The sequence below is a fragment of the Myodes glareolus genome, chromosome 12 (assembly GCF_982192425.1).
Source record: "Myodes glareolus chromosome 12, mMyoGla1.1, whole genome shotgun sequence".
Classification (NCBI taxonomy): domain Eukaryota; kingdom Metazoa; phylum Chordata; class Mammalia; order Rodentia; family Cricetidae; genus Myodes; species Myodes glareolus.
Window position 1 is genome coordinate 37,493,972 of NC_142037.1, and position 10,244 is coordinate 37,504,215.

Here is a 10,244-nt window from a genome sequence, read left to right on the forward strand (position 1 = left end):
TTGCCCCCCTCCCAAGCAGCAGGATTACAGGTGTGCACCACAGCCAGCTAGTAAGGCATCCAGATTCACACTCTCACAGAAAGTGTGTTGCCCACTGCACTGCTTCCCCAGTCCCCATTCATATATTTGTCAAACTGAGTAAGAAGGCTGGTGAGAAGATACAGCTGAGCTGCAAAAGTCTCTCTCCCCTGTCTTCACCACAGTTCACAGCCCATTGATCATGAACAAACAAGTTGTGGTTTTCCATCTCAGCTATGCTTTTAAACAGTTAACACTCTGCCCGCCTGGTCTCTCTTCCCCGTCTTCCCTTCCACTCACACCCAGATGACACCGTGTAAGTGGACTTTTCTGTCCCACCAGTCACTCCCCAAATAACCACACACAGACTTAATATTAATTGTAAATGCTGATCCGATAGCTTAAGCGTGTTTTTAGCCAGCTTTTATAACTTAAATTACCCATTTCTATTAATCGACATGCTGCCCTGAGGCTCGTGAATGTACTTCCCATCCTGCTGAGTCTGCATCTCATGGCATCTCCTCTGCCTCTGCCTCTCTACTTTCCAGAATTCTCTCTGCCTCCCAAATCCTGCCTAACCATTAACCAATCGACTTCCCACTAACAATGTAAGTAAGCAGCGCATTTTCAGTGTACAGAAGGATTATTCCTCAGCAATGTAGTTTCAGTCTAGTGGCAATACAAATATACTTCTTCCAGGAAGCTGTCCATGATAAGCGAGCTATTCTTCAGCTGCCCCCAAGCCTACACGTCTGTTTTCCAACCTTCTGCTCTGAATTGTGTTCTAGTGGCTGACTCCTATAGGATGATCTGTCTACATAGGTCCTTTGACAGCTGCCTTTCATTTGAGTTTTACTTATGGAAGGATCCAGTGGGAGGCGAGAGGCTAGAAGTAAAAAAATAATTGGAGTGTTCTTGTCTGCTCCCAGATCCCCATCACAGGCAGGCACTCCTACTCAGTTCTGGGAAAACCATTTCTCTTCCCTGACTGCTGAACTCTAGGGTGTAAGGAGCTTACCATGACAGCTAGGACTAAGGCCTCGGCATCTCCCTTTGTCTTTGCAGCCTTGCTCAGGCCTCCCTAAGTATCAGGAAAGCTCACTCAGCTGAACCATGTGCAACACAACTGAGGTTCTGCCAAGACACTGACCTCTGATACCCTTCTTGGGCACTATTTTTTTTTCAAAGATAGGGTCATGTTTACAGGGCAGAGGGAATACCAGGATCACAAGGTTGGTTTTCCTGGGGCAAGACCATTACACTCTGGATGTACCCCATGCAATTTCCCTAAACATGAGAAATTTCACTGCCTGATTTGTGGTAGTGGGGGATGGAATTCATACTGTTCCCATTAAAATATATAGAAAGGAAGGAAGGAAAAAAATAAGGAAGGGAGAAATAAAAGAAAAGAAAAAGAGTCTCATTATGTAGCCCTGGCTATCTTGGAATTCACTATGTAGACCAGGCTGGTCTCAAACTCATAGAAATTTGCTGGGCATCCAAAGGACATTTTTACGTCCTTCCTTTTGTTCCTATAACTCATTTTACTTACCTTTGTCGCAGTCATTTTTACAGACCATTCCAAGGCTAGTTCACTTCGTCATCTCTCTGTGGATTATTAGCTCGTTCAAGTCAAGCCTCCCACTATTACACCTGTCAGGTGGCGTTCGGTACATCCCCATATCTGGGTATTTCATCTCACAGTCTCCGAATGAATGTTGGCATGCTTGTCTCAAAAATAGCTGCGGGGGTGGGGGGGTAAGGGAAAGAACAAGTACCCAGTACACCGTGACGATGGAGCATGAACATGGGAAATGTCTATGCTTTGAGAAGTGATCGAGTATCTATTGGCTTAATGACAACAGCTTCATGAAAAATTGTATTCAGCTATAAATGATATTACTGGTCATTGAGGAGTCTGCGAATCAGTAGAACCAACGGTCTGTCTAGTTCAACAGATTTTTATCCTTACTCCTTTTTTTTCTTGTTCTAGAACGTAGTATATTAGTCTAACTCTCTGCCTTAAGTTCTCACCTATGACCAAGGGAAAAGAATGTTCCCGATGTCATAATGACGGCTAAATAACTGGCATGTGACTAGAGATCAGGTACCTAGTGACTGTCCTATAGACTGGGCAGCCTTGTTTGTGGTAAAATGCTAACATCCTGAAAATCTAAGAGAATTCTTCTGAGTTTTGGAACACAGACAGTTTCCTCCCAGGAATAAATAAATGTCTTTGCATCTCATGAATAAAAAGTAAAGGGAGCCGGGTGGTGGTGGCACACGCCTTTAATCCCAGCACTCAGAAGGCAGAGGCAGGTGGATCTCTGTGAGTCTGAGGCCCGCCTGGTTTACAGAGCGAGTTCCAGGTCAGGCTCCAAAGAGACAAAGAAATCCAGTCTCACAAAACCAAAAATAAAAAATAAAAGTAAAGGATGTTCTCTCATCGAAAAGACCTGAGTTAGAAGTCTCACAAGACTCCATCTCCTCCAGGCTGCGCACTTTGTGTTTTCTTCACACTGATCTCATTATCATCAAAACATCATTTGAGCATTTCTAAAGTGCCACCTTAAGACAGTGTCTGTAAGATATGCTCTGTCTCCTCTGTCACACAAGACATAAAAAAATTTATATGAAATGTCAAGTTCTAATTCTGAACATCCCATAGTGGACTTGAATATGGTGGGTAAATGTTCTTATAATTTACACATCTGCAAAGATGTAACAGCAGTGCCTGGTGGTTGGTTTAAAGTGAGGATTATCTGAAGTGAAAGCAGACTTCACTTGGATGCTGCATAGGAACAATAGTAATAATCCATAAACATCTTGGATCCTTTTCCTTGTAATGGAGAAAATCAGAATCAAACCAAGGAAAAGGTCAGAGGCCATATGGAGGAGATCTCTCCCTTGCTCTGGCTCATTCTGTCAGCACATATACCAGAAAGTTCTTGCAGTCAAGTTCTTTATCCCTACTCTGGAGCCCAAGAGAGAAGCATAGAAATCCAGGTAAACATTAACCCTCAGCCAGCCCAGTCACCTTTTGTCTTAAACACTTTAATTTGATAACAGAATAAAACAAAGAGAAAGAAATTCCCGGTACAGAACTCATAAGTTTGAGAATATTGAGAACAAAATTCATATAAGATGATGACCCAGGATAAGTCCTAAGCCAAGCAGAAAACAGAAGGAATCCACATGATGAGTAGATCCTAAGGAGTCTCAGGTAGTCCACACGTTGGGGCCAGCAAGGTGTTGAGCTTGAGTCTGCTGGCAGAGCACCTCTGGAGAGTCATGTCTCAGTAATATGAGACACTGGACTAGGATTACACATATTTGGGGAGAGACAGAGAGAGAGAGAATCACAAGATGTGGTTGGAGGAACAGTTGTGAGGATGGGATGTGATCATGCACAAGAACAATGAAGAGATAAACAAGTTTATTACGAGCAGTAGAAGCCAAGTTCCTCACTAGAACAAGAAATAAACTGCAAAAAGTTATTAAATAAGTTACAAATAAGTTATTTAAAATGATGTAAAAAAGAAAGAGGCAGAGTAGATCATGAGGTGTCATGATTCATTGAAATGCAGTTAGATCAGATGTTTTGAAGATAATTGGGTAAATATAGTTGACAGCAAATACTTGGATATTTCAAAGCAGCTAGAGGTGAAGATTTAGGGTATTCTCAACACAAAGAAATGATGTGTTCAAAGTGCTAGTTACCCCAAACTCCGAACACTTCATATTACATATGTGTCATGAAATACCTCACAATATGTACAACTACAAGGTGCCAAACCAAACCACCAATGAAGAATATAGGACTAGTGAGATGTCTCAGTGGGCCAAGCACTTGCTGCGGGAACATTAGGACTTGAGTTTGGATCTCCTGCACTCATGCCAAGGCTGAGTATAGCGACACAAACACCTGAGCTGCAGGGTGGGAGGGTGGGACACAGCTGAATCCCTTCAGGTCACTGGCCAGCTGGTCTAGCCAAAACGACAAGCACGAGGTCAGCAAGAAACCTCGTCTCAAACAATAAAGTAGAGAGCAAGCAATCCTGGAAGACAGGTGAAGACCATCTCTGATCTCTACATACACACAGTGGTCAGTTCACCTGCATGTTTGTGTGTGCACACACATCACACATGTTCTGTGCATCCACTATGATCACCAAAATAAGGGATGAATACTCTATGACCTATATACATAATATACATGAAGGAAGGAAGGAAGGAAGGAAGGAAGGAAGGAAGGAAGGAAGGAAGGAAGGAAAAAGGGAAGGAAGGAAGGAAGGAAGGAAGGAAGGAAGGAAGGAAGGAAGGAAGAAATTGTAACACATGGTATTGACTTGAAGTTTAGCTATCAGTGTGAATTTCAGCCTTTAGTATATTCACATATACAGACAATGGTGTAGGAGTGTGTGTGTGTGTGTGTGTGAGAGAGAGAGAGAGAGAGAGAGAGAGAGAGAGAGAGAGAGATTATCTCTGTCTCTGAGAGATTTTGGAGTCATTGACATCCACGAGACAATGTGCAATCCTAACGTTCATTTCTTGACTTCCAAATACCGCTTTTCACTAAAATAAACTCTGACTCCCTGAAGAAGGACTGAATGCGAGAGTAAGGTGAGAGAACACAAAGCAAGTTTGTAGTATACAGCTGGACCACAAAGAGAGAAGACACTCACAAAGTGATGACGGCACTGCATAAGGAACCAGGGCATGAGCCAGCTTGAAGGTATTCCACTAACTGGAAATGATTTGTGCATCTAAACTGTGCATCAGACACAAATGATGAAGATGGTTCTGGCAGTTTGAATGAAAAATGCCCTCATGGGTTTGTGTGTGTAACCACTTGGTCCTTACTTGGCAGCATTATTTGGGGAGGCTAGGGAACTTTTGGACCTTGCTGAAGGAAATCCATCATTGGGAAGGCTTTGGGGCTTTATAGCTTAGCACCACTTCCAGTTTTCTCTCTGTTCTAACTGCTGTGTCTCTCCCGCCATTGTGGACTCTCCCTCTGAAACTGTAGACGGAAGCAAACTCTTTCATAAGTTACCATCACTCATACTGTTTTATCATAGCAACAACAAACACTGTGTATCACCTACTGAACAAAAGAAAAAAATCACAATTCTATACTAGTAGAAATCCATAGATGAATAAAGAGTGAATTCAGCAAAGAACTGAGCACCAAGTTCTTTTTTAAAGCAGTTCTCCCCAAATGTTCCTTAAGTACAATGTGAGAAAATGTAACTCTACCAGGAAGACATCTGTGAAATGCCACCAAACAGTGATAACTGAGTAATTATCCAAAAGGGAATAAATCAAAAACATGGGACATGTAAAGAAGACCTAAGCTTCTTTGCAATGGCCCCAAATCTAAATATGAAGAAACTTCAGACAAACTGCAGGTTAGGAATGTGCCACGAGTTAGCCTGACTGCAATTTTCATGGAAAATCATGAAAGATGAAGAACCTATTTAGGTAGAGAGAGACTAAAGGAACAATTGTAAACACAACCCTGACACCTGAACTGGACCATCTTATTGGAGGGGACAACTGGGAAGCTGCGAAAAACCTTCAGTGTGTCTGAAGACTACAGTAACTAGGTTCCTCATGCCAGCATGCCAGCTCTCTGGTATTGTGGTTGTTACAAATAATGTCTTTGGGGCTAAGGGATGGCTGAGTGGCTAAAAGCACTTGTTACTCTTGCAGAGGACCCAGGTTCAGTTCCAGTCACCCACATGGAAACTCACAACCACCCATAAGCCCCAGTTCCAGGGTCTCCAATGCCTTCTTCTGACCTTCGTGGACTCCAGGCATGCACGTGGTTCATACATATACATACAGGAAAACTATTCATGCCCCAAATAAAAATAAATATATCTATTTAAAATAACAAATAGTATATCCGTGTGAAATATAACTGAAGAATTTAGAAGTGACAGAGCATAAAGTCAGCAACTTCCCCTTAAGCGCTTCTACCCTAATTAATTGTTCTGTATTGGACTTGCAAATTTTCTGTGCATTTTTTCACAGTTTCAGTGGTTGAAACTTCCATACATTTTTTTAATATATAAATCTGTAGCTGTAAAATCCAAATCTACTGCAGAAAGATTGGTGAGGCTCTGGTTTGCACCCCATTCTATCTTCAAGTGTTTATTCCCCTCTTTCATTCCACTGCGCTAGAATTCTGTGTTAGTAGAGCTGGTGTCCTGTGTTTAATTTTATACTCTGTTGAGAATGTTCTAAATCAGAGAAGAAGGCCAAGAAGGCAGAGTAGGAGTGAAATAATATACTCCGGTGCTCTTTATGGACTCCCAGGACCCTGAAAATGCAAACACTTATTATTGTTGACCTCCCCAACTTTGCCCATAACCGGAGGTACCACGGATTCTTAAGAAGCAGGTTCAGTAATTGCTACCATAAACCATGTACCGCAGCCCTCACCAGGACACACTTGGCTGGGGCTGCCAGCAAGACTCAAGGAAATCCTTGCCGGGCTCCATCAGCAGAGCGAACTTCAAATGAGTGTCTCCTGGCAGGGCAGAAACCTCATTCCAAGTTCACTTCCTTCAAATACAACTGCTAAACTAATGTCTTCAGACCCAGAACCCTTCATTAGGATGTAAGAATTACAGGAATCTGTGACACAGAGAAGGAAAAGACCAGGTTTAAATTCAGATGAAAACGTCAGACATCACAATCCTCCTCTGCTGTAATCTGTTCATGCCCTTGGGGAGAATTTATCACTTACTGTGTGCCTTGTGAACCGCAGAAGGTGATTGCTTGTCAGGGACCAGTCATGACAAAAATACCTCTTGCCAGAGTAAAGGCACAGGGATTAGAAATATAAAGAATATAAACACATGAATGAAAATAATAAAACGAAGACACGTATAGGGGAGTATCTGGAGGGAATTCCAGTGCGTACTGAAAATTGCCCACATTTATTTCCAATTGCCCAGAATATCCCTGACCCCAAAAGGTAGGAGTAAGAGAAAAGATTGCATTAACGTGATACAAGGAAGTGAACAGACCAATTGGAGGTCGTGGGGCTGCTTACACAGTTAAACATTCTGTTGCTAGAACAAAACAAGTCATGCTTACACCCAAGACCAAAACAGTCTATAGGTAAACCACTCCCTATAGGTTACCTCCATAAAGGGAATTGGAACTAAGTTGGATCCTTAGACTCTTGTTTGAGGTAGGAACCATCTAAAGTCTGGCTATTAGACACACCTGTTGACAATAACCTTGAGAGAGCAGAACTCTGTGACCAACACCTAGGTTGGACCTTTGTTTGAGATAGAAGCACAATAACCATGAAAGAATTAGAGGGAAGTTCCAACTCTCTGACCTTTGGTCAACAGGGAAACAGGCTCACATTTTGGGGCCTCCACAATTGATCATCTCTCTGGAGACTGAAAGCTTATGATCACAGTTGATGTTTCTGTGTCTGCTGAAGGGAGGGTCTATTTTTTAGTCAGAGCCTTCTGGCTGTGGCTTCACACTGTGGAAAGGGTGAAGAGCTCTTTTCTTAGTCTCCTTTATAAGGGCAATAATGCTATCCATGTGGACTTTGTCACCATGGCCTCATTGTCCCCAAAGGCTTTTCTTCCAAGCACCATCACCTTATGTTTTAAGATTTCATCGTGTAAATGTGAAAGGGAGACAGACATTCAGATAAGACAGCCTCCGAATGTACTAGTTTTGATCCATGACTCTGGGGCCTCGATTCCAGAGGAGAAATCTACCTCTTGCTTCAGCAACTTCTGGGCCATCAGCTTAAGCTTAATGAATGCTTTGGGCTTGCATCATCTTGCCATCTGAACATAATAGTTTCCATATTCCCAAGATGACTCAAGAAGGATGGACTCAATCCATTTTAACAAAATAAACTTAAGTTTCTTCAGCATATAATTTGGGCTTATTTGTATTTATTTTAGTTTTAGTTTAAAAAAATCTTCATTTTGCATTTCTGCTCTGGACAGTGATATCCTTCTAAGTCACTGGGAATTTAGCCTATGAAGTCAGTGGGTCATCACTGTAGACTCAGTGTTCAGAAACAACTATTCTACTTTTCCTAAGTATAAATTTTCTTAACACTGAGATGAGAATTTCACTAATACTATCTGGTATGTAGAATCATGGGACGTATTTCAAGGTATTAAGCAGATAAAAATACTTGACAGAAAACCTATGAGCTATTTTTAAAGATTTATTTTTTATTTTATTTAATGCGTATCTGTGAGTGTATGCCTGTGCACCACTGGCATAGCTGGTGCCCACAGAAGCCAAAGGAGGATGGTGGAGTCCTTGGAATTGGAGTTGTAGAAAGTTGTGAGCCACCATGTGGGGAATGAGAGCTGAACCCAGGTCCTTTGCTACAGCAACAAATACACTTCAATCATAATTCAGCTCTTTAGCGTGAAGCAATGTGTGTCATCAACATTGTTGCTGTGCTAGTCAGGATTCATTAGACTACACTGAAGTGGCTTGTAAACCCTGAACTCTCAGGTGTCACCATAATAAATGCTTATTTGTCTGATGTGGGATGCCCTTCTACATGCTGCGGATATGTGTTACTTTTTTTGGTTGACAGATAAAGCTGCTTTAACCAACAGCAGGGCAGAAGATAGCTAAAGGGGAAAGCCAAACTGAGTGCATGGAGAAAGAAGGCAGAGTCTGGGAGATGCAAGCAGCCGCCAGAGAAGCAAGATGGGAGGTAGCAAGCCATGAGCCTCACGGTAGAATACAAACTAATAGAAATGGGTTAATTTAGGTTGTAAAAGCTAGTTAATAATAAGCCTGAGCTAGTAGGCCAAACAGTATGTAATTAATATTAAGCCTCTAAGTAGTTACTTTAAAAGTGGCTTCAATACCAGGCAGGACAAGATACCTCCAGTGTCTTAGTGTCACTAGTGTCTTAGTTTCTTTTCTTGTTTCTGTGACAAAATACCCAGAGAAAACAGCTTAAAGGAGAGGGCGTTGATGTGGGCTCACCGTTCCAGGTTATCTATTGGCTATCATTCCAGGGAGACCACAGTTTCAGGAGCTCATGACAGCAGTCACAGTCGAGAAAGAGAGTATTGAAGGCCTGCCTCTGCTCAGTTCCCTAGTCCCATGTCAAGGAGTGATGATGACCTCCACAGCGGGCCAATGTCTCCGCCTCAGTTAATGCAATCAGGAAAATCTCCCCACAGTCAGGCCCAGAGGTCCATCTCCCAGGAGTTCTAGATTCTGTCAAACGGGCAATTAATACAAACCATTACACCAACATTGTGTACGTCAGGCAAACTTCCTCTACCACACAGTTAAGCCACCTGCAACAGTTTCCAATGTTATGACAGTACAGGGGTGTTAAGGGTACCAGTTGTGGCTTGGTTCCCTTTGATGGACACTTTAAGATGTGACACAAGGCAGGCTATGCCCACACACGTCCAGAGGGGAAATAAAGTACATGGGTCCACAAAAGGATCTCTCCAAGCAGGAAGTCAATGCCCAACAGAGCAAATAAAATGATTTACTAGGTTGTAAGCACCTTCAATACCATAGTAGGCACAGGTTTAAAAAGAGCCGCATGCTTGTCCCCTCCGGTAGAGTAGTAAATCTCTCAGATAAGCTGGTGAAGGTGGTTAATGCAGAAACAGTACTGTTAGGAATATTTCATAAAGTGAGTTCTCTGCCAACACCAAAAATCCCAAATCAAACCAAATCACAAGAAGCCGAATTAAAGGATATCTTGGTTTTAATGGGATTCCTGCGCTCTCGGGTAGCCCCTGAGGGGAACCGGAAAGCCACCAACGTGACCACTTGGGGAAAAGAGGGAAGACCACGAAGGGACTCTCGGGGGAGCATTTTAAATAGACTAGGGAAGTGGTCAAGGTTTTGGCGGGCTGCCTTGACCCTCCTCCAGGGAGGGGGTCAAGGTTTGGCAGGCACAGGGGCGGGGCCTCCAAAGATGGAGGCCAGAGACTTACAAGTACTAGTAAAAGCGCAGATGATAGGTGTCTGTGGGGTCCTCAGCCATAAATAGGATATCCACATCAACCTCTCCCCACAAGGCTCAAAGAGAATATCATAGCAAGGAGGGGGAAGAACGATTGTAAGAGCAAAGAGGACAGAGACCTACTATGAAACAATATCTGTAAACAAAGGTTTCTCTGTCTCGCCCTGTCCCACAGCCGCCTTTAAATAATCCCTCAGAGGCTTAACATTAATTA

The 10,244-nt window shown here is 42.7% G+C and overlaps 1 non-coding gene across 1 annotated transcript; it reads left to right on the top strand.

Moving 5' to 3' along the window:
- Positions 1–1,214: 1,214 nt before the first annotated feature.
- On the top strand, positions 1,215–1,370 carry LOC125392492 (U1 spliceosomal RNA). The gene has a single exon (XR_007229551.1). It is a non-coding gene; the product is annotated as a U1 spliceosomal RNA (small nuclear RNA).
- The last annotated feature ends 8,874 nt before the right edge of the window (positions 1,371–10,244 follow it).